This window comes from Acomys minous (genome assembly GCF_964271855.1).
Source record: "Acomys minous genome assembly, chromosome: 10".
In the NCBI taxonomy this organism is placed as follows: Eukaryota; Metazoa; Chordata; class Mammalia; order Rodentia; family Muridae; genus Acomys; species Acomys minous.
The window spans coordinates 85,976,221-86,001,429 of NC_140491.1; the positions used below are offsets into that span (position 1 = coordinate 85,976,221).

The following is a 25,209-nucleotide window of genomic DNA, read 5'->3' on the forward strand; positions in this document are numbered from 1 at the left end:
CTAGGCTTTGGTCCAGCTCCACTACCAGCAGGCTGCACAGACTTACTACCGCATATAAGACAGAAGTATTCTGTTGGGCTTCAGTACAGAGGAACACTGATAGTGCTTTCAGCTGAATTATCCTTTAGTGACACCAACCCCTGCTAACAAGTTAAGCTGGCCTAGGAGATCCAACACTCGCAGATAAAGGTGATTCCTTACTTCTATAGACTTTAAAGGAAGGGCGTCCCTGACTAGAAATAAGGTCAGCTGACTTGGGGCTGCCATGTGTCAGGAGCTCAGTACCTAGTGGAGGTATTAGGTAGGATATAAAGGCATGGCTTGGGTTACCTTGAGCCTAGGTTGGGAGACATACAGAAGCACCTGTGACCTAGCACACACTCACTGCACCTTTATCACCTATAACATAAGAATGAGAGTATTCGTTGACAAATAGGCACCTCCTGTGAATCCTAGCAGATAATTTATGCCAAGTTTTGAGATCAACAGAGGAAAAAAATAAAGCAATAAATGTCAATGATATGATATTGGTTTCAAGGACCGGAGACAGCTGGGTTTGGCAAGGCTGAAGCGCCCTAATGACAGTGTCCTGAACTTGGTTTAGCATTAAGCCCTGTCATGTTCTGGTTACCATACAAGAATCATACATCTACAGTCAGGACAGTGTCATGAACCCCACACAGTCCAATCATGGTTGTACACACCTGTCGCCCCAGCATCTAGGAGGCTGAGGCACGAGGATTACAAGTCTTGAGGCAAGCCTGGGCTACGTAGGGAGTGCAAGGCTAATGGACAGACCCTGCAGAAGAGAGGAGGTGGCAGAGGAAGAAGAGGAGGAGGTAGAACAAGTAACCGCTCAAACATTAGACAGAATCCTTTGTTGGCTTTTGTTTTTTGTTTGTTTCCATTTTGGGTTTTGGGTTTTTTTGTTTGTTTGTTTGTTTTCTCAAGACAGGGTTTCTCTGTGTAGTCCTGGCTTCTCTGGAAGTTAGACCAGGCTAACTTCAAACTCAGAGGTCTTCCTGCCTCTGCCTCCCGAGTGCTTGGATTAAAGGTATGTGCCACCACCTCCAGGCTGGACAAAATCTTTTTTTTTCTTTAATATATTTTATTAATTTATTCATATTACATCTCAATTGTTATCCCATCCTTTCTATCCTCCCTTCCTCCCATTTTCCCCTTACTCCCCTCCCCTATGACTGTGACTAAGGGGGACCTCCTCCCCCTGTATATGCTCATAGGGTATCAAGTCTCTTCTTGGTAGCCTGCTATCCTTCCTCTGAGTGCCACCAGGCCTTCCCATCCAGGGGACATGCAGTAAACTTCGAACCCCTACACAGATCTAGCCAATGGACAGGACATTGTCAACAATTGAGTGGAGAGTGGGGTCTGACTTTCACATGGACAAAATCTTTTAAGAAAAGCAGTTTTCACCAGGCGTGGTGACGAATGCCTTTAATCACAGCACCCAGGAGGCAGAGGCAGGCAGATCTCTTGAGTTTGAAGTCAGCCTGATCTACAGAGCCAGTTCCAGGCAGCCAGAGCCACACAGAGAAACCCTGTGTTGAAAAACCAAAAAGGAAAAAAAAAAGTTTTCACTGGGTGGCAGCGGCACACACCTTTAATATCAGCACTTGCCAGAGGCAGACATATCTCTGAGTTTGAAGCAGTTTTCAAAGTTTCTGGGCACAGGCATGCTAGTGCTAGAGTTTGCAGAGAGAACTCATGAAAGGCACAGACAGACAGAGGCTGGGGTCACTAATCAGTGAGGTAGGCTGATAGGAGCGTAGGTGACAAACTTACATCAGGACTTGAGAGCTGGGACAGGCAGAAGGAGGGGCTTGGTCTAAAAGAGCAACTGGCCTCATCCGCAGTGGAATTCAGGCTTTGCTATTGCAAGGAGGCTTTGTTTCTAATAGTGGTCCCCAACCCTCTGCTCAGTGTTTTCATGTACAACTATGATGGACTTCTCCTCACCTCTGAATCGTCCATGATGCCCTAATGAAGATGCTCTCAAGAGTCTCCTGGGAACAAGAGTGAGAGTGGAGGAGCTCCCCAGGGCATGGCATCAAGCTGGCACCTTCTCTGCACTTTCCTCCTGAAAGACAATCCCTAGTCTAAAACTATCTTTTTTTCGCCAGATGTAATAGTCTCAGAGGCTTACTGCCTCTGTCTGCTGACCTAGGCCTAGTTCTGGAAGCCTTCTAGCCTCTGTACAATCTTATAGGCCTAACATGTTTGCAGCCTCTGAGACTTACTGTTGAATTACTTCACCCTTTCTAGTTCTTTCTGAACTCTGACTGGTTGGTTCAAGTCAGCTGTTCTGGCTCAAACTCCTCTTCAAGCTGACTGATTCAAACTGGCTTCTCTCTGCTCCTGAGTGAATTGCTCTGCCTGACCTCAAACTAACTCTAGCAGTCTGTTCTAACGTTCTGGCCCCTTCTCACTCTCTGGCTTGTTCAGTCTTCACCTGTGTCTAGTTTGTTCTCTCTTCAGCCTGTCTCAGTAAGTCTGCCTCCTCTCTCTCCGGCTGCGCTGCTCTCTTAAGGAACTTCTCTCTGCTCTCTGCTCTCGTGAGAGTTGGGCATATCCTATTCTGTCGAAGCTTTCTCTGATTTGTCACTTTATCTGTCTCTCAATTAGACATGACTTTCAAACACTGGTGTTTCCTTCTACAAACTAACTGTACCTTGATTGTTTGGGGTTAAAGGTGTGTCTGAATTCCAGCTGGATCACACAGACCTAGGAGGTCTTTGAATGTGCTCAGAGCTGCCATGTTGCTGGATTAAAATTCCTCTACACCCTGGCCAGATGGTCATCTGTTCTTTGCTTTCTTCTGCAACCTACATGAAGGCTGGTATAATTTATCTGAGTATCTTCATATTTAGAAACAAAACTGGGAAGAAATTTAAATCATCTCTTAAATGTTTCAGGAAATTCCAAAGGGGAAAGGCATAGTATTACCCCACACACGGACAAACATCTTATCCTTTTTACCCATTTAGCATCCAAAGGTCCTTCTTGTCCTCCAATCAGCTACAGTTTTCTTTCTGTTTCTCCCCAAATTTTATCAAACCCTTGCACATACCGTAAGCCTTGTTGGCCCTTCTCACTTTTCCCTTTTCATCATAGAAAAAAGTAAAAGGGAAAGCTGTGGTATTGTGAGACTTACATCCCCCTCCCTGAGGAGTGATGTGGAGTTTAGATTAATTCATTGTATTCTCTGAAGCATGGCACGCAACTACAATAAATGTGACCAAGTCTCTGAAATAGCCATGCACAATTTGTTTATGATGTATCCACGTTCAAATCTCCTCATAAAAGCTTTCTGGAAAATCAGTGTTCTTTTACAAATTGTTCGGTTTCTCTGACATTGGGTATTTTTGTTTTATTTTTGCTGCCCCTTCCCATGCTGTTTGGGCCCCTGGGAGCTCCAGTAGACCACCTTGCTGTTTCAAGACTTGATTGCTATCAGTAAAAGGCAGCAATATGAGGCAATGGAGAATGGAGAAGTTGACTAATGATGTATTTCTGTTTCCTCACCTCCTGTCCACCTCATCCCTATTCTGAAGGTCAGAGATCACTGCACACAGCCTCTGTCTCTTTGCCTCTCTGTCACTCTATCTCTGTCTCTCTGTCTTCCTCTGTCTCTCTGTCTCTGTGTCTGTCTCTGTCTCTCTCTCTCCCTCTCTCTCTCCATCTTTTATTACCCCCCCCTTGGGCCTAAAGATGAATGCCACCCCTTTCACTGGACCTCAGCTATAGTACTAGCCTTGTGGCTTCCCAGCACACTTGGTAAACAATCTCTTATCAACTTTTTTCTTTTTCCAGCCCAGACCTTGACAAGACACCCTTCAGATAAACAACAAACGAGACAAAGCATAAACAGTTTACAACAAGAAAAGCAGAAACAAGCTTAAAATCCTTTATTTGGGAAGGTGTTGTTGATAGCAGAGAGATAAGAAGAAGGGGCTTTGTTTCTGTTTACATCTCCGTAAAGGAGAATAATCCATTAGCCATTTACCAAAGGAAAGGAAAACAGCATTTGTTTTTAATTTGGCCACATACAGTAGGTTTGAGAGGCTGGAAGCAAATTCCTCACTAGTTCTGTGAGCCTGTTCTCTGCTGCTGCTGCCACGGTATGCCATGGTCCATATCAGGTCCTTTCTGTGGACTAGGGCCTTATGGGAAGTGTGGGTCCTGCTGAGCGCCAACCTCCACTAAATGCTTCTTGCAAATACAAACATCTATGTATCTGTCCTGTCCTGTCCCCAAGGGCTTATCAGACACTTTTATGATGCTCTTCCCTGTCTCTCGGGTATTCAGAAAGAATATTAAAAGCCCCTGACCTTTGTAAACTACACTGCTTTGTGAAGGCCCCAGCTTTGGGGCAAGGCAGAGATCACACAGTTCTTTTATGGAGTCTCGTATAGGAGCCAGGTCCTGTGCTAAGGGTAAGGCACAGAGCAGCAAGTTTGTGCTCTGCTGACCTGGAAACATGCTGTGATGGTTGATTTTAGACATAAGCCTGACTGAATTAGGGAATGCTGAGCGAACTAGAAGGGATAAATTACTGCTGGGTGTTCCTGAGGTGTGGCTGGAAGAGAGCGGCTTGTGACTCAGTGGGATGAACGGGAGATTTGCCCTAGGTGTCATCAGGAGCCATCACATTAGCTGGAGGCTAAGAAAGACTTCCTTCCTCCTGGATCGGAACATTACTGCCTCTCCTGCCGTTGGACTTCAGAACTGTAGCTTGCCTGGTCCTGAGACTCACGGTTGGGATCGGTAGCCTCAGGATTCTCCTGCCTTTGGTGGGGACTGAGAAAAATACCCTTAGCTTCCCTGGCCCTAGCCTTGCAGCCCTTCACCTGAGAGTACCCGCTACCCACCTTTCAGCAGCCTGGTCAGGGGCTTCTCAGCCTCTATGATCATACCCTCCAACTGCTTTAATAAAATAAATCCTCTGTGACTATCCTATTGGTTCTGTTTGCACGGAACTCTATTCTACACGCTAGTAGCTGGGTAACTGCAAACCTTAGCGTGCGCCATGAAGGGATTGAGTACAACATCAAAAGAACCGAGAACACGGGCCTGCGGAGGTAGCTCAGTGGTTAAGAACACTGGTTGCTCTTGCAGAGGACCAAGTTCACCTCCTAGCGCTCACGTGGCACACCATACAACTATCTGTAACTCCATTCCAGGGGTTCTGAGAGTATAGCTCCAAGGGCACCACACGTTCACGTGGAGCGCACAGAACCGGAAGCAGGAAAAAACACCACCCATACTCATAATACAAGACGAAATAAAATAATGAAAACAACCAAGAACAGGGCATGTGATTCACTTTAAGGAGCTAAGGGAGGTTTCAAAGAGGTGGGTGACATAATAGCTAAAACCTAAATGATAGCCATGATTAATTAAGTCAGTCATTTCTCAACGAAGAGTGATTTTTGCCCTGGAAATACTTGTCACTTGTTTTGATCCATTTTTCATTGTTACAATGTGTGGACACTGCTGGCATCTAGTGGGTAGAAGCAAAGGATGCTGTGGAATATTCTGATGTCATGAAACGCCCCCCTCCCTCCCAACAGATCATTGTAAACCTCATTTGGTACCCAAGTTGAAATCTCCCAGCTAAATAAGTGGCTAAGGCTGGAGAGGAGCATTGTGCACTCTCACGCGTAGCCTGGCACTGAGACAGTATCCAAAGCTGAGCTGGGTTTGAGTTTGAATTGGTTGGGATAGTAGCTCCATTTGCCTTTTCTGCTATGATTTCTGGGGAAAATTCTGTTCACAAGTCAGAGTTCTTCTTCAGAATGTATGTGTAACTGAAACAGTGATGCCGGCAAGAGAGTGAACTGTGGCTGACTGAATGTGAATGCTTGTATTTTACTCCAAACTAGTGTTGCTTAAAAACTGGCCTTTGACTCCTGATAGAAGACATCGGTGGTCAGGTTGAACTGAAGCGGAAATTGCGGTTCTAAGAACTAAATAGAACAGGTGATCAGAGAGAGGATGAGAAAGAACCAAGATTTGTAGAGTATTTTACAAGTCCAAGTCCATGGGTACATCGTTCATCCACTTAGCAAGTATTTATTAGGTTCAGCTAAGTTGAAAAAAAAAATTAGCTTGGAGAAAAACAGAGGGCTCTGGATCTGATGTGGAGACCAGTGAACAAGGACAACGTGTATGGGAAATTCTCCAATAGCATACGTATGGATGAAGTGTCGAGAAAGTCACTGAGGCTAAACAATGACGAGCCTCACCATCAAGGTGTCTGTGAGGAAGGGGCCGATGGTGCTATTTGATGGCGAACTGTAAGGACGCTGAGCCGAAAATCCGGACAGCAGCAACGCAGAGAAAGAAGTTGCAAGAGTGTCATCTGCTGAAGGACAAGCTGCCCTGCGCACTAGGACACGGCATGTCGACTCTAGGACTCGGAGTAGGTGGGAAGGGGAGAAGTGACAGGGAAGGGAGTGATTATGGAGGGCTGTGTGGCCCAGAGGAAGCACAGCCAAGGCACGCGCAGATTCACACACAACACAGCCACTCTGTTTTTGGTTTTTGGTTTGTTTGTTTTTTTGTTTTTGTTTTTTGTTTTGTTTTGTTTTTTTGAGACAGGGTCTCTCTGTGTTAGCCATGGCTGTCCTGGACTCACTTTGTAGACCAGGCTGGCCTCGAACTCACAACGATCCGCCTGCCTCTGCCTCCCAAGTGCTGGGATTAAAGGTGTGCGCCACCACTCCCGGTAAATTCTTTTTGTTGTTGTTGTTGTTGTTTGTTTGTTTGTTTCTGTTTTTTGTTTTATGAGACAAGGTTTCTCTGTGTAGCCCTGACTATCCTAGACTCACTTTGTAGACGAGGCTGGCCTCGAACTCACAGAGACCCACCTGCCTCTGCCTAACACAGCTACTCTGACACTGCTGCAGACACACAGGGCAAGACTGGATAGGGTTAGATCGGTGAAGTCCAAGGCTGGTGGAGTTAGATCATCAGAGTCCAGCCAGAGTGTCTACTCAGGGAGGGAGAAAGGATGCTGCAAGACAAACGAGTTGCTGGGCAACAGGAAGGAGGCCAAGCTCCCAAGAAGTCTTGATGTCATTTCATTGGCAATTAAGTTTCAACGTAGGCATTTTGAAGGGGTATTCAGACCATAGCAACTTGTAGAGTTGTTCATATGCTTCACCAGTAACCCCGTGGGTTTGGCAGACTTCTACCATCTGCAGTAACAAAAGCTGAACATAAAAAATATGCTGGTGAAATAGTTATTAATAGGCAGAACTTATAGTATAAATATCACTGGTTTATTCGTAGACACTTGCATTCACCCTGCTCAGATCCCTGGGTTCCTGGGTCTGGAATGCGTGCCATCCTTCCTTCCTGTGTGTGCTTGCTTACATACACTTTTTTTCCCCAGCCAACAAAAAACCTTGCTGCCATGTCTACCTGCTTACATCTTTTTTCAAAGCTCAGGCCATATTTCTTCTCTGACATACCGCCAACCCCAAAAGCAGGAGTAATCTCTTTAGGGTTCCCTCTCTCCATGATTTTTTAGTGTTGCATTTCCCGTAAGGGGGCTTATCATTTTTGATTTTGCAGTGTTAATTAACTACGTTTATTTACCGCTATGTCCTATAGTAGGTGAAAGGACCAGGATTGGCACAAGGCACCCCAACAATCACATTCGCAGCACAGGGGAGATTCATTTGCCCCAGCAGAACAAAGGGCAGGGAAGAAGAGACAGAACCAGGGGACAGACAATGAGGAAGAAGGGGAAAGGTGCAAGGGTGAAAGGGAAGGAGTAAAATTTGCCTCAGAGGGACAAAGGAATGCCTCTGGAGACAGAAGCAGCCCTTAGGCAAACGGCAGTTTATAAAGGTAAAATGAGAAAGCCTGTGTTAGGATGAGGTGTTTAACTTTGAACAGGTTAATTAGGGCAGCCAAAGGGGGCTTTTGGTTGCTGGACTTCAGAACTTTGCCAGCGGGGATCTTGGTTAGTCAGCCCCACAGGGAGGAAGTAGCCAAATCAGGGAACAGACCTTGGTGGCTGGTTTTAGAAATATGATCTAATGCTTTTTTTTTTTAGCAAGGCAGAGAGGGACTAGAGAAAAGCCAAGGCCTGCCGCAGCCATGTTTGTCATGCCTGAGCCAGTTAGAGGCCCTTCAGTAAGCAACCGGCACCCAAGGCGAATGTGTTTTCACCTGTGGACCCTCAGAGAACTTCATAGAAAACTTTACTTAGTAGAAAATAGAGGGGAGCCGAGGGTTCCCGGGCAGACATGGCCAAGTCCAAGAACCGCACCACACACAGCCAGTCCCGCAAATGGCACAGAAATAGTATCAAGAAACCACGGTCACAAGGTTACCAATCTCCTAAGGGGTTGACCCGAAGTTCCTGAGGAACCTGCGTTTTGCCAAGAAGCACAAGAAAGGCCTGAAGAAGACGCAAGCAAACAATAAAAAGGCAACGAGTGCCGCGCAGAGGCCATTAAGGCCCGTGTGAAGCCTAAGGCTGTTAAGCCCAAGATACCAAAGGGCCCCAGCTGCAAACTCAGCCAGCTTGCTTTCATCGCTCATCCCAAGCTTGGAAAGAAGATTCTAAGCTACATGAACAAGGGTTGTAGGCTGTACGAACCACAGCCCAAGGTTCAGATCAAGGCAAAAGCCCCCAGCCCCAGCTAAGGCCCAGGCTGCAGCCCCAGCTCAGGCTCCCAAAGGTGCCCCAGGCCCCTGTGAAGGCCCTAAAGAAAAGGCTTCTGTCTATGTGAAGACAGATGGACTGGTGTGACACACCTACCTACACACTATTTACAGATGACCAGTGTCCTATGCTGTGTTTATAAATAAACCTGAGACGAGCTCTGTTAAAAAAAGAAAGAAAGAAAGAAAAGAAAAAGAAAATAGAAAGCAGAGTAGAAATTAACAAAGCTGGAATGAAGGAATGAACAAAGAAAGGTCAAAGGAAAGGAAACACGTCTAAATACTTTTTAAACTAAATAAATAAATAAATAATTTACTAATTTTATGTGCATTGGTATTTTCCTGCATGTTGGTCTGTGTGAGGATGTCGGATCCCTTGGAACAGGACTTATAGACAGTTGTGAGCTGCCATGTTGGTGCTGGGACTTGAACCCTGGTCCTCTGGAAGAGCAGCCAGTGCTCTTAACCACTGAACTATCTGTCTAGGCTGACACAGCTACTATTTTTTATTCTCCCTGATAGCTCCTCCTTATTCCAAAATTGAGAGTAGAAATGTTCTCTTAGGGTAATGTTCAGCCAGTTTGCCTTTTAATTGTCACGGAGGCTGTTATGTAGCAGTTTCCTCAGAGACTGAAACGTTCCGCCCTGCAAGGAAGCTAAGTTAGCAGGCAAACAACTCAAAATAGCTCCAGTGAGTGAGTCCCTGAAGCTGAACAGACTCACTAGGCCCCTTTTTGCCAGAGTAAGTGCCAGAACATGGCCCTAGAATGAAGTCATGCAAGAATTCTGAGTGCATGTGAGAAAACCCCAAGAGAACTCGAGACAAGAGTCTTGTGACCTCAGTTTCCTCAAAACACAGAATTGTCCTTCGAATGTGTTTTCAGGTCCCCCCCCCCCCTAGGTGTAGCAGACAGGAGTGAGTTTTCTTTAGGTTACTTATCATTGCTTGATGAGGTTATTCAATTAAATCTTTATGCCTCTAGAGAAAAACATGGTTGGTTTGTTTGTTTGTTTGTTTTGCCACAGGTGGCTTGTTCTTGTGATTGTAAGCTTGAACTCATGAGAGCTTTACGCATGTGAATTTTCCTAACCCTTAGAGTATAAATTATCTGATGCCCTGAATAAAGTTGGCTATTGCATGAGACTTCAGTCTGCCTCACTTATCGGCTCCGTTCTCCCAGGTCCCACTGCCTCAAGAGCGATAAAGACTGCCAAGGGTGACTCTCAGCCAAGCCAAGACACTCTGCAATGAAGACTCGAGACCAGCTGTCCCAAGGAAGCCAAAACCAGCCCTGCTCCCTGGAAGAGGTTTAAACCAGTTGAGGCACTGAGCTGTCTGCAGGCTGTGCAGGGTTCCCAGACTTTGTGAGCTGTCACCCATGTCAGGGAGAGCTTGTGTCTTTGAGTCAGCTCCGCTCCTAGAAGTAAACCCTCCTTCATACTCCTCTAAGTAACCATAGTAAAGCTTCATTGGTTCATCAAATTGGACTTTGGTGGTATCCACACGCGGTCTGTTGCGGGCTCCTTATCTGGGGTGAATAGGCGTGTTTTGCAACTCTCCAGGAGAAGATCTGTCACTCTATACGAGAAACCACTCAATATCATAATAAAGTCACCAGGCATAGGAGCCTTGAGTCTAGATACCCGGAAAGCCTCTATGATGCTTGGATCTCACATGCATATCACTTTTGCTGAAGAACAAGTATTCCAGAGCCATGCCAGGGGAACACCTATGCTGTTTTTTGGGATACTTTCCTATTGCTTTCTGCTTTTACTCTCATCAGCTCACAGCTGGCTGTAACTTAAGTTCCAGGAGACCAATACCTCTGGTTTCCAAGGTCATCTCACCAGGCATGGTGGTGCACGCCTTTAATGCCTGCACTCAGGAGGCAGAGGCAGGTGGATCACTGTGAGTTCAAGGCCAGCCTGGTCTACAAAGTGAGTCCAGGATAGTCAAGGCTACACAGAGGAGACCCTGTGTCAAAACCAAAAAAAAAAATATTTTAAAAAATATTAAAAACTAAAATATAATAAAAGCTCACATCTTATAATTATACATGCCTGCTCTTGTTTATCTTAAAGTTTTTAAAACAAAATAATGTAATTTAGCATAAAATTTTGCTAGCACCAAAATCTAGCATTGTAGATGACTCTCTAACTTTGATGGTAATGGACAGTGAAAGCCAAAAGGTCGCATGATATGCCAAGGACTAAGGTTAGCTAATGTGGAGGCCGTTCCTCTGACTCCTCGGTCAGGGTTCTTTAAACAATATTAATTTACATGCTAGAAGGGAAAATCTGAAGAAGTCTCCTCGTGGCCGAAATAAACAAAAGCCAGTGGTCATAGAGCAGATGGAGACCAGAAGACTGAATATTGAGGAGTGAAGACAATAGTTGCTCTAATCTTGGTTTTGCTCTGAGCGTTTTAAACACAGTTTCTTTTAGTTGGCAGAACTGAATCTGGGCGTTTGAAGACTTCGATCCAAGATCCATGCCCATTTTCCCTGCCTCTCGTGGCCTCCCTCTATTAACCATGACTCTAGACAATTAGGTAGCCTGATGTGCACGCCAGCCACAATTACAGGGGCTGGGAGAACACAGTGAGGCCTGTGCCGTGTGAGAGCGCGGCATGAGGCTGACAGAATTGGCAGTTTTCTTTCTCCTTTATTCCTCGGGTCTCTCCAACCAGTCTTGCCATGCCTGTTGCCACTTTCCTTCTATTCCCAGAGAATAAAGAGAAAAGGAGAAGGAAAAAGATGGAGTCAAAAAGAAAGCGCAAAGAACCATAAGAAAAACAAGAGGAAGATGAAAGTTAGAGAAAGGAAAAAAATATGAGCATAAAAGATGAGCCAAAGAACGAGACAGTGTTAAATTGTCTGAGACAGAATCACCTGTATTCTGAAATGTACATTCTGGGCCACATCCCAGATTAGCCAAATTGGCATCCATGGAAACAGCATCATTTAAAAGTCTTTTTGATAAAATAATTATCCTTTTTTGTTAATTTGATTTCCAATTTTATTTTTATTTAAATTTTAAAATCCATTTGATATTTAAATCTTTTTTTAAAAAAGCTCATCTCCTCTCACCTAAAAGGCTTTCCTTCTTTTTTTCTTTCTTTCTTTCTTTCTCAAGACAGGGTTTCCTGTGTAGCCTTGACTCTCCTGGGCTCACTTTATAGACCAGGCTGGCCTCGAACTCACAGCGATCCACCTGCCTCTACCTCCCAAGAGCTGGGATTAAAGGCGTGCGCCACCACGTCCGGCTTAAAAGGCTTTCCTTTTAATTCTATACAACACCTGATAACTGTTACCTTCACAAAGATGGTGTAATTCCCACACACAAAGCAGCCCTGAAACATAGCTGGTTCCATCCAAAGGGCCCTCTCTCTGCGGACAGAAGCATGACAATGCCAATCAAATGTGCCTTGTCCTCTGCCGTGGGCACTGGAGCCGGGCATGCAGCAAATGCATGAACCATAGCAGTGTGCCTTGATCTTCCCCTCAGCCCATTTGCTAGGGTGTTTCCTAACTATGGATCGGTGTTCATCATTAGATGTTTTCTTATGGGCACTCAGCAAAAGTTAAATTGTTGGCAGCCATGTTTGTAGTCCCCACTGGGAGACCCGTGACTTCTTGTCTCCTCTCCAGGGCCAACGTGAGGAGGTTATCAACAATGCCTGTTTTTTCAGACCAGAATTAAACACTACATAAAAAGGAGTGATACGGGCTGGTGAGTTGGCTTGTGGTGTGAAGGCACACGTTGCCAACCTGACCTGGACCGCTGAGACCCACATGGTAGAAAAAGAGAACTGACTCATGCCTGTTGTCCTATAACCTCCACACATCTGCCATCACGCACATGACCTTCTTTCAAAAAATAGGCAAGTAAATGTAATTTAAAATGTAATTTAAAGAAGCTCTGTAACTCTTACAGAAATACTTTCAAGATAAACAGAGGATGGTGTGTGTTATAACAATAATTTTTGCATCCAGGATAATTTGGTTTTGTTTTTTGTTTTTTTTTTTGTTTTGTTTTTTTCAGGACAATTTGTTAAAATGAGTTTTTTGTCCTCACTATGCCTGTTCCCAAGTTTTCCTATGATAGAAACTGCTATGCTGGTGAACCTCCACCAGGATGTGGACAGTTGAGTGTTCTAAGGAGTTAGGTATTTTGTGCTACGACCTCATCAAACTGTTCCTATTGAATAGCGTTGCATGTCTGATGCTCACAAGTGGGCTGGTGTTCTAGTCGGGGCTAGGTTAGGAAGGGCTTGCTGGCCAGTGGTCACATCGCCCTATCGTATTGGACAACGTCGGCTTGATAAGTGATCATGTTGAATGTGTGCCCAGCTGGGCCTGCTATGATTGTGACTATGCTGTCCAAAGCCACCTGGGAATGTCTTGTTATAGATCATCTGGTCGGGGAGAGGAGAAGCCAGTAATTATGCTGACTTTGGGTGATTGGTTGTGCCATTGACAGTAAACATCACCTCTGAGGGTATGAACCAAGTCTTTGGTTTGGGAAACAAAATGAAACTGACATTTTAAATTATAAGTATTTGAATTATGCTTGTACTTCATGTAATGGCAAACTATTTGTAATTATCAAAGTGGCTCTAAAAGTGATGAAATCTGTACAGACTTAGCGGCTATGTTATAATTAACAAAAGGCATCAAGCTTGACTCAAGCTTATTAAAGTAGAACATTGGAGGTATTCATAAATTCATAAAAATAATAAAGAACAAACATGTTGTCAGAGAACATAGTGCCAAGCAGGATATTTATGGTTTTTTGGTTTGGTTTTGGGTTTTGGTTTGTTTGTTTAGTTTTCCCTAAACTCTCAATACAGGAATTTTCTTACCTCTTAGGTTTTCAGAAAGATTGGTAAAACCAAGTAAGTCTACCAGCCTAATACCCAACATTTCCTTTAAATTTTAGATCAATGTAAAATAAAAAGGGACAAAGTGGGAGCGAGGATTAAGGCTGTGGCTCAGGGACAGAACACGTGCCTAGCACATGTGAAACACTTCTTCAATCTTCAGCACTAGAACAGTAAAAAACAAGCAAGCAAACAACATTAATTCTTTAAAAAAGAGGTGAAAAGGTCAGTAAGTAAGGTCCTGTTGGGTTTTTTTTTGCTCTGTTTTCAGTTTGTTGTTGTGTTTTATGTTGTTTGTTTGTTTTGAAGTCTGGGTCTCATGTCCTAGGCCACCCTTGAATTCCTCATTCTCCTGCTTCTGCCTCTGAAGTGCTGGGGCCCTAGGCATGTGCCACCACCACACATGCCCACACTGTTTGAATAAGTGCGTAGTATGTGTATCCAACAGTAGACTCTTTCACAGGGCAGACTTGGGAAAGTTCACTAGGTCCCCGGAACTCTGTTTGTCATGAACTTTGTAAGCAAACGAGTCTCTCATCCTTATAACAGGAAAATGAAAAACCAAAACCAAGGGGCCAGAGAGATGGCTCAGGGGTTAGCAGAGTCCGCTGCACATTTCCAATGAGTGGACCTTAGATTCCCCAAGCCTGTGTAATAAGCCTGGGATCCCTCAAACTCCTGTAATTCCAGAGCCCACGAGCACACAGATGCACACACACTCAAACACACACACACACACACACACACACACACACACACACACACACACACACACACACAGTTTGCCCTTTACTCCAGAAAGTCAGGAGGCAGGTGAATCTCTATGATTTGCAGGCCATCTTGGTCTACATAGCTGCATAGTGAGACCCTGTGCAAAAAACAAACAAACAATACAACCTTTTAAAATCTGAACACAAACAACAGCAGCAGCAGATAACCTAGCATCTCCTGAGAAGGCTTGACTTCCAGAGATATCTCTGTCCTCATTAGAGTAAGGTGGATGTGCAAGGGAACTCATCGAGGTTTATATGAACAGACAGACAGTCAGACAAATATTTCCAAAAGCCATTGGTAAATTCTTTCAGAAGTCCTTCCTTGTATGTTGTAGATATGTCATTCGGAATTCTGCTAATGTCATTTTTTAAATGCCATTTGTCACCATGGTAGTCTGTTTCCTAGAAGAACAGAAAAGCCAGCCCCTGAGTCTTCTCATGGAAGTCTCTTCTCTTTCTGATTTTGAGCAGAAGATACCTATGTTGCAGCTCAGAAACTTATTAAAATTAGTTCTAGAAGTTCCTAGAATAAGATATGGGACAGTGAGATGGCAAAGCGGCGAAAGCACTTGCAGCCAAGCTTGGAGACCCGAGTTCAAGCTCCTGGCCCCCATAGTGGAAGGACAGAGCCAATTCCTATCAGAGCTCTTCTGGTCTTCACACATGTGGACATGCGCACACACACTCAAAGGCATATAGATACACACAAGCACACACAGACATAGGCATGCACACACATACACACATACACATAGGAATATACACAGGGATACACACACACAGGAACACACCTATACAAACTCAGATACACACAAATATACAAACACAGAGGCATATACACCCAGGCATGGGCACACATACAGGCACTCACATACACATTCACAGGCATGCACACACACACATACACACATATACACATACACACCTCCCCACAGGCATACACACACACATACTCACAGAAATAGGCATGTTCATACAGAGGCATATACACACCCAACACACAGAGGTATACACATACATGCATAAACACACACATACACATACACCACATACAGGCACACATACATATCACATACACACACCACACACACAGGCATATACATAAACACAGGTGCACACACACAGAGACATGCACAAACACACGCAGAGGCATTCACATACACATACACACACAAGCATACATACACATCACACACACAAGTGTATACATGCACACAGGTACACACATGCAGGCACACACAGACTCAAACAATCAAACATACACAGACATACACGTACATAAACCCCATACACACAGGCATGCGCATATATACATACACACACCTACACAGTCATATACACACATAGGCATACACATTTGCATACCTACATATACACACACCACACAGGCATACATACACACAGACACACACACAAGATACACACAGACACACATAGGTACAAACACACACTACACACATGTATACACACAGGCAAGCACACACTCATACACACACACTCAAACACACATAAGCATACACACACAAGCATGAACATACATACACACAGGTCTATACATAGGCATACATACACAAACACACGCACAAAGGCATATACAAACAGGCATGCACATACACACAGGCACACATATACATGCACACATACCACACACACAGGCATACACAAACACAGGTACACATATAGGCATACATACACACAAGCACACACAGGCATATGCATAAAATAGGTACACACATGCAGACATACACACAAGCATGCACAAAAAGCATACTCAAAACCACACAAGCATGCACATATACACACAGGCAAACACATACACACACAAATCACATACACACATCACACACACGGGCATATACACATATCACACACACAGGGATATACATACACATAGACACACACAGAGGCATACATATATATGCACACACAAACACACAGGCACACCAGGGATACATACACATTCAAACACATATAAAGACATACACATAAACACACGGCATACATACACACTCAAACATACACAGATACACAAAGGCATATACAAACACACACACACTTGCACACAGAGAGACACACACACACAGTCACACACACCACACACACAGAGACCTACACACACATTCACATATACAGGCATGCACACACATATACACATACACAGGCATACATACATACATACAAATGCATACACGCATCCATATACACATGCATACAAGCCTACACTGACATCACACATACACACACCCCACACACACACGCACACACCCACATCCACACCACAAGCATATACACACATCACACAGATACAGGCATGCATATACACACACACACACACAGAGGCACAAACACACACAGGCACACACACAGGGATACACACACACTCAAACAGACATACAGACATACATACACACAGGCGTGCACATACACATACAAACAAACACAGGCACGCACGCATATACACACATACAGAGGCACAGATGATAAATAAGTAAATGGGGGAGGGAAGGAGAAGAGGGAAGAAAGGCAGGAAGGACAGGATTCCTTCCCTCAAAGCTGGTCTTCAGGTCACATGATTCTTCTTACAGTTATGGAAGAAAACTTTTGGAATTTTTAACTTTTATTTTGTTATTTTATGTGTATGAAGTGTCCTGCCTGCATCTCTGTATGCATACTACATGCATGCCTGGTACCTTCAGACACCATCAAAGGGTGTCTGATGTCTTGAGACTAGAGTTACAGATAATCTGACAACTGTCATGTCAGTGTTGGGATTAAAACCAAATCCTCTGCAGAAACAAGTGCGACTCTCTAACCTGAAGTAAAACTTTCTGCAAATCAGAAAGTGGTTCTCCCCTTCCTGCTGCTGCGACCCTTTAATGCAGTTCCACATGGTTTTTTAAATTTAAAATAAGTTTTAATTAATTTGTTCAGATTACAACTCAATTGTTATCCCATCGCTTGTATCCTCCCATTCCTCCCTCCCTCCCGCTTTCACCCTATTCCCCTCCTCTATGTCTATGACCAAGTGGGACCTCCTCCCCGACTATATGGTCATAGGCTATCAAGTCTCATCTTGGTAGCCTGCTTATTCTTTCTTTGAGTGCCACCAGGCCTCCCTACCAAGGGGAGGTGGTCAAATATGGAGCACCAGCGTTCATGTCAGAGTCAGTCCCTGCTCTCCACATAACTGTGGAGAATGTCCTGTCCATTGGGTAGATCAGAGTAGGGGTTCGATGTTTACTATTGTATTGTCCTTGGTTAGTGCAATAGTTTGAACAGACCCCCACCCCTGCACCCAAATCTACCCATCATGATGCTCTTCTTGTAGGTTTCTAGGACCCTCTGGGTCCTTCTATTTCCCCACCTCCTATATTTCTCTTACCTAGAGTCCCGGTGGGATGTCATCACATTTATTCCAATCTCCTCCACCACACAATAAGGACATATGCTCAACCATGTTCATAGCAGCTTTATTCATAATAGCCAGAACCTGGAAACAGCCTAAATGTCCCTCAGTTGAAGAAGGGATAAAGAAACTGTGGTACATTTACACTGTGGAATACTACTCAGCTATATATAAAAACAAAACAAAACAAGGAAATCCCAAAATTTGTGGACAAATGGATTGAACTAGAAACGGTCATACTGAGTGAGTTCACCCAGAAGCAGAAGGAGTCAAATGGTATATACTCACTTACAACTGAACACTAGCCCAAGGGGCGTGTCCCATGAAAGTCTTCACTTACCAGTTCCTCATGTTGTGCTGACTCCAACCATAGAATTATTTTCATTGCTACTACATGCCTGTAATTTTGTACAGTTATGAATTGTAATATAAATACCTGTGTTCTCCAATGGTCTTAGGAAACCCCTGTGAAAAGGTTGTTTGACCTCCAAAGGGGTTGTAACCCTTAGGTTGAGAACTACGGTTTCAGAGCATCTGGTTCAGAATTTAGATACAAGTGGGTCCCTAATAAATATATGATTTTTTCTAACAAGGATATAACTTTCTTATTTGGAACATTTATGGTCATCTCTTTGGCTGGGCCATGAATTTGTGTGTGTGTTTTTGTGTCTTTCTATGTGTGTGTGTACTTGACTATATGTGTGAGGGATATGTGCACACGCATGTTCATGTGTACGTGGAGGCCGGGGAGTGACATCAAGTGTCTTCCTCTATTGTTTTCCAACTCATTTTTATACTTATTTATTTGTTTGCTTGTTTGTTAGGTTTTTTGAGACACAGGATATCTCTGTGTAACAGTCCTTGGCTGTCCTGGACTTGCTTTTCAGGCTGGCTTCGAACTCACATCGATCTACCTACCTCTGCCTCCTGGGATTAAAAGTATGCACCAGCAAGCCCAGCCCTCCGCCTCATTTTTAAAGAACACTTTTTATTGTTTTATGTGTATGGGTGTTTTATCTGTGCACACTTGTAGGCCCGGTGCCTGAGGAGGCCGTAGAGGGATTCCATCAGATCCTTTGGAAATAGAATTCTAGAGCTGTGGGTGCTGGGAATTGAACACCGCTCTTCTGGAAGAACAGCCTGTGCTCCTATTCACTGAACTATCTCTCCAGTTTCCTATACCTCACTTTTTTGAGACAAGGTCTCTCATTGAACCTGGCTATTCCAACTGGCTAACATGGCTGGCCTGCAGTACCCAGGGTTTCTGCCTCCTCAGGTCTGCGATTATGGGCACGTACCACAGTGCCTGGCTTTTTACATGGATGCTGGCTTCTCATGCATGCATAGGAAGCACTCTTTTTGTTTGAGTCATTTCCATGGTCTCTCTGCCCTGCAGCACGATAGCTATCATCTATGGTCTATCTATCTATCCATCTTTTATCTATCTATAAGCTATCTATCTATCGTCTATCTATTTTCTGTCTATATCTATCCATCGAAACAGGTATTACTATGTAGCCCAGGCTGGCCTCAAACTTGTACTCTTTTTGCTGCCTCCCCCTCACTAGAACAGGGACCTCTCCACAAGGCTTTGGCCGTAACAGTGTGACTAGTTATCCCTGCACCTGCCTAGTTGAGAGGAACGAAAAAGGAACAAAGAGGAAAGTATTAAAGCAGGGTATGGAGGGATAGAATGTTTCATTTTGCTCAGTTTTAAATTAAAACATTTAAAATGTAAATGAACCTCGTGTAGTTACTTTTCTCATTTCTGCAACAATATAGGTAACAAGAAGCAACTTAAAAGAGGAAGAGTTTGTTTTGGCTGACAGTTGGAGGAGTGTGAAGAGACACTGTGACCATGGCAACTCTTTTTTTTTTTTTCTGGTTTTTTTGAGACAAGGTTTCTCTATGTAGTCTTGGCTGTCCTAGACTCACTTTGTAGACCAAGCTGGCCTCAAACTCACAGCAATCTGCCTGCCTCTGCCCCCACCCCCCAACCCCGAGTGCTGGGATTAAAAGCATGCACCACTGCAGCAACTCTTAAAAAGAGAGCATTTGGCTGGGGCTTGCTTACCTTTTCAAAGGTTTAATCCATTATCATCATGGCAGGTAGCATGGCAGCATCCAGGCCCGCATGGCGCTAGAGAGGTAGCTGAGAGCTTTCCCACTAATGGAATAGTTTGGGAAAAAAATTTCAGCCTTATGTCTATGCCTAAAACAGGCTTTAGGCACTGGAGAGGTTGGTCAGCAGTTAAGAGCACTTGTTGATTGCACAGATTCAATTCCAAACACCCGCATGGTGGCTAACCATTATCTCCAACTCCAGTTCCAGGGAACCCAATGCCTTCTTCTGACCTCCAAGGACACCACGAGTACATGTGGTACACACACATACATGCAGGCGAAACACCCATACATATAGAATACATCTTTTAAAAGTTTTGAATGTAGTTTTTCTGAGCTGGTGAGATGACTCAGTGGGTTAAAGCAATCACCGCGTATTGTGGTTGAATCCGAAACCATGAGTCTAACGACACGACCTTTATCCCCAGAATCCACTGTCTTTGCAGGTCCGCTTAAGTCATTTGAAAATGGCGGCTGTAGGTCAGATGCAGACACAGGCCTGTGCATCTGTCTTAGAGGGAACGCCTACAGTTGCAAAGGCTGCCAGACTAGGCAAGTGTGGGAGAGGAGGACTTGGTACATAAGTGAAAAGTGAGTGCTGTGGACTCAGTCTCTTCAACACTACCCTTTGCACAGTCTGATAGGCTACTGCAAGTTTCCATGGCAAATCCATGGACACTTTCTCAGCACCCCCATCCCCTAGTGCCATGTACCCTGAGATGGCAGTACCTACCCCACTTATCCAAGGTCAACTTGCCTCTCGGCCCTGCCAGGGGGCCACACCTTTAGCTCACTGCAAGAGGTGCAACTGCTGCTAGTTAAGCTCTTTTCTTTTTGACAAAGAACGCTCACTTTATCCTCTGCAGCGTGGTCACTTGAGGCACACGAGTGTGGCTGGGCACTTCGGAAGAGCCATGCTCCAGGTGAAAAGAGCAGAGCCCGATTGCAGCTCAATCCAGCTTATCAGGAGAAGGAGGAGAGAAAAAGCTATTCCTAAGGGGTAGCCTGGGGGCCATGGTGTCCGTTCACCTTCAAACCTGTTCGGGCTGGTTCTCACAGCCCCAGACACCCAGCCTTATTTTAATTTCATAGTTTCACTGTTTCACTGCAGGAAACAGCACTAAAGTGCCCTGTTGTGTCTACTGTAAAGATATTGTTGAGACTAATGTTACACCGTGTGTGTGCGTGTGTGTGTGTGTGTGTGTGTGTGTGTGTGTGTGTGTGTGTGTGTGTGTGTGTCCTGGACTCACCTTGTAAACTAGGCTGGCCTCGAACTTACAGAGATCGCCTGCCTCTGCTGCCTGGACTGCTGCTGGCATTAAAGGCACCCCTGACTATTGACTATGGAATTCAGGGGATTCTCAATATGCAAATATCCTAGGAAAGGAGCTGTCTTGTTCTAGGAAAACCACGAAAGAGCTCAGTTAGGCACAGGTCTTAGTAAGTCAATTCTCCACTTTCTTTAATTCAGGATTCCGGCTGCACACTTTGCTCACAAATCTGTGCTTATATGTTAACCGTCAGCTCTCTGTTAGTGGGGCGAGATGAAAACAACAACAACAACAACAACAACAACAACAACAACAACACACAGGTGAGAGGATGGGAGCAGCCCTTAAAATAGCTGAGACCAAGGTTTCCTAGCAATGGAGTCCCGTCAGCTAGCACTTGGCGCTGCAGAGAACTGAGTGTTCCGAGCTTGTCTTATGGTCAGGAAGACCAGAAAGGGGCCGGAGAGGGAGAAGATGAGTAAGTGAATCTATCTTCCCGGCTACCTTCCCAGGGTACTTGAGAAAACGCTGAGCCACTAGAGAAGTCCTGTAAGGCAGCTGAGATGAGCCTGTTCCAGCAGAGCTAACCAACAGGAGTGCACTCTCGGGCCCCTGCGCAACCTCGGGTTCTTCATCCCAATGCTTTATTGGAAAATAACACAAAAGGGTCCGCTAGTTCCATGAGCCTTAGCGGCAAGGCAGCAGTACTGAAGGTGGAGATTTTCTTTTTTCCCCTGGAGTGGCAGCACTGAAAACTATCCTATTTTACCATTCATGGGTTTGCTTCTGTTTCCTTGTTTCAAATTAATATTTTTCCCAAACAACACTATCATGCTTTATTAAAATAAGTAAGACCATAGTCATCAGCTGACTAGAACCTAAATGCCTCTAAGAAATTCAAAGTCCTGAAACGAGATCTAAGTAAGCTCACTCGCTCACATGTTAGAACACCCATAATTGTCCAAGTCAGAAATATTAGCCCCATCACAAGAGCTTTAATTACTTCTACCCCCTCCCCCACTTAAAAGTCTGAGTCTACGGTGTCAATCTATTCCATATGTGGGACCGTTGGGTGTGTTTTCCGGTCATGGGTGGTGAGACAAATGAAACAGGCTGTCAGATCTAAAACGCAAGTGTTTTAGATTCTCTGGAGTCCTGTGTTTTCAAATTTGTTTCCTTCAATTAATCTGTCTCATCTTTCCTTGGTTAATAAAATGCAGAGGTTTGGGGCAGACTATTTTTGATTTCTGTCTGGAGCCTTGGTGGAGCTGGAAAGTAAATTGTCAGCTTATACACAAGGTGGCACCCTGTGATTCCAACCAGGTCTGAAAGAAGAGAGACTGCTCGGGTGACTGAGCCACAGCTACAGACTTTTATTTACTGTCTCCTGTTTCCCGTGGCAAAGGCAAAGGTGAAAGCAGACATTTGTTATGTGTCTGCTCAGGACTGTCTCTATCCCAAGGTCTCGGAAGATGGAGAGCTGCCTTCATAAAGTGCTCTGGGGCCGCAGGACTGACTCTCGCTGATGGTAATGAATGCAGACTCTCACATTCAGATTACATATGGGGAAACAAGGGCGCTTTATTAGTAGTAGGTTCGTTCCTAGGAGCATGGCTGGGGGAGGGCGGAGATGCAGGTCACATACCAACCCAATTAACTTTCAATTGCGTTTGCCCAGACTGGGAGTCAATTAGAAAGAACGTGACATTTGCAAAACCCTGAAACCACTGAATAGTAACTGTGTTTACTAGTTTAAAGGTTGTTTTCAAAAAGTAACTTGTCTGTTATTTGGAAGCCCTGATTATTATACTGGGAAATGGAAACTGGAAATGTAACTTTGATTTTTTTTTTTTTTTACAGTTCCTTGTACATTTTATGTGGTTATAAAACTGGTTTTAGTTCTTGGTGTTTATATATTATATTTGCTAGATTAGATGACTGTCACTGGATTGATCCAGAAAATATTTGAAGTGGACTGATTGATTGTTAGGACGGCTATGCTTGTACATGTGCACTGCATGTGGACATTAGAGTAGGTTAGGCTGCATAGCCATTTGAAACAGGTTTTGATAAAGAAATTTCCTAAGAGGAATTATGTCAAAAGCTGAAAAGATACCTGTGTCTCTAGCACCAATAAGTAAGGGCATTCAACAAATAGAAATAAACTTTATAACAAATAGTATTTGTATGTAAATAAAAATTACTTTCCAGATGTGAAATAGGCATTGGGTTTGGGCACTGAGAAAGAGTGTGTCTCAGGTGAAAGGCTACTGTGACATTTGCTTCAAACCCTTTTATTCTTAGTTTTGTATCATTGTGAACAAGTCCAGAAGACATGGGAATTTTGAAGAAGAAAAAAAATAGTTACACATTCAAAGCCAAAGCACAACAACAAGCCAACTGTAATGCAAAAGCTATTCCCATGGTTGAATTTTACATTAGGAAAAAATAGTTTCTTTGAGATGCTCTTATTGGCTCTAAAGTTCTGATTGGCAAAGGTAGAAAGCTGAAGAGCTGGGCAGGTCAAAGAAAAGAAAAATTAGCATCAGTGGCTAAGCCTGATGCCAGGCCAGGAAGGCACTCAAACGCCAAGCTGTGGCCTGATGGGGTCAGTAGCCACTGACGTTCTTCATGAAGCTGATATGAGTTCATATCAACCAACAAACACACTAGACAACTGTCTTATCTGTGGTATGGAGTTGGGGTGCAGTAATGAAAGAGCAGATGTTGTTCTTACCATTGGGCAGAAGTTATCACTAACTGACTTTGGAGGCTGTCATTAATGGACTTTGGGTCAGAAACTTTTGAAAGTTGGGTGAATAACAACACACAGTCCTTGGATACTAAAGTGTGCCACCGTGAGAGCAAAAGTTTTGGGGTCAAGATAAAACCCAGATTTGAATCCAGTGAATCACTAGAATTGGAACTTGACAAATTACATTTCTGCATCTCAGAGTTTCCTTATTAGTAAAAAGTATAGTATTTCTCCCTATTAAGTATGTAGCTATAAGAATTAAGTGGACTTCAACTGCTTGGGAACACACACACACACACACACACACACACACACACACACACAATTTTTCTGAGTGTACCATTAGGCAGAGAGGGGAGAAGAAAGCTATTGAGAAGGGCTGGGCATCTAGATAAAAGGCCTGGATGACTCATTTTTTTTTTTTCAACCACTGTTTCCCTGCCTTTCAGACCTGAACTCAGTAATAACCCCCCCTTCTGAGAACGTTTTGTTCTTCCTTACAAAGGACTGGAACTACTCCAGAGGGGAGCACTCAGAGCAGGACATGCCCACAAGCACCAGAAAGGTGCAGTGACGGGAAAACCCAAAGCCGCTGAACAAGGCTCCGAAGTGTCGTCGGTGGGGCAAACTGGGTAGATTATCTAGATGTTACCAGGAAGTTCATAGTCACCATTCTGCTTTCAAAGGAAAAGATGGAGACAAAGGGGAGAGGGAGGACGGTAGACACAACTAGAGAGAGAAGGAAATAGAGAAAAAGTGGGTGGCAATGACGAAAGAGGTTTTGCCGTATTAAGACAGGACGGGAATTCAGTTTTTACTATTGGACTTGAGCAAATCAACTCCTCTTTTACGAGCTAGGTGGGGTATTTCCCAATGCTTAGGATATGGCAAAATTGTTGCGCTTTGTGAGAATTTGCTGAGAAACCTGTAATGCGTAAAGACGAAGAAGTTGTGCAACAAAGAGGTTTGTGTCAACAGTAGACGGTATTTAATTGAGTCGGTCGATTTGATTCCTCCTTTCGCAGAGCCTTTTCTAACTACTTCAGGCAAAGCTGTCTCATTTCTCGGACCTGTCACAGCAACTGTCTGTAGATGTCATTGGTTATTAACCTTGCATTACTCTCTTGTGTCGCCTGTATCGTTCTCGTCAAGCATTTACGTGGGGTGGGGGGGCTGAGGGGGGAGGCTTTAAAAATGTGTTTTGACTATCTTTGCAGCTGCCCCTTTCTTCAAGTATTTACGACTCTTACCGCTAATTATTCAACAGTTCAGTTGTAGCACGGTAACACGCAAGGTGA

The 25,209-nt window shown here is 44.2% G+C and overlaps 1 long non-coding RNA gene across 1 annotated transcript in view; it reads right to left on the minus strand.

The window, feature by feature from the left end:
- Nucleotides 1–25,209, minus strand: part of LOC311607880 — a 426,536-nt gene that overhangs the window by 166,275 nt on the left and 235,052 nt on the right. The window lies entirely within an intron of this gene.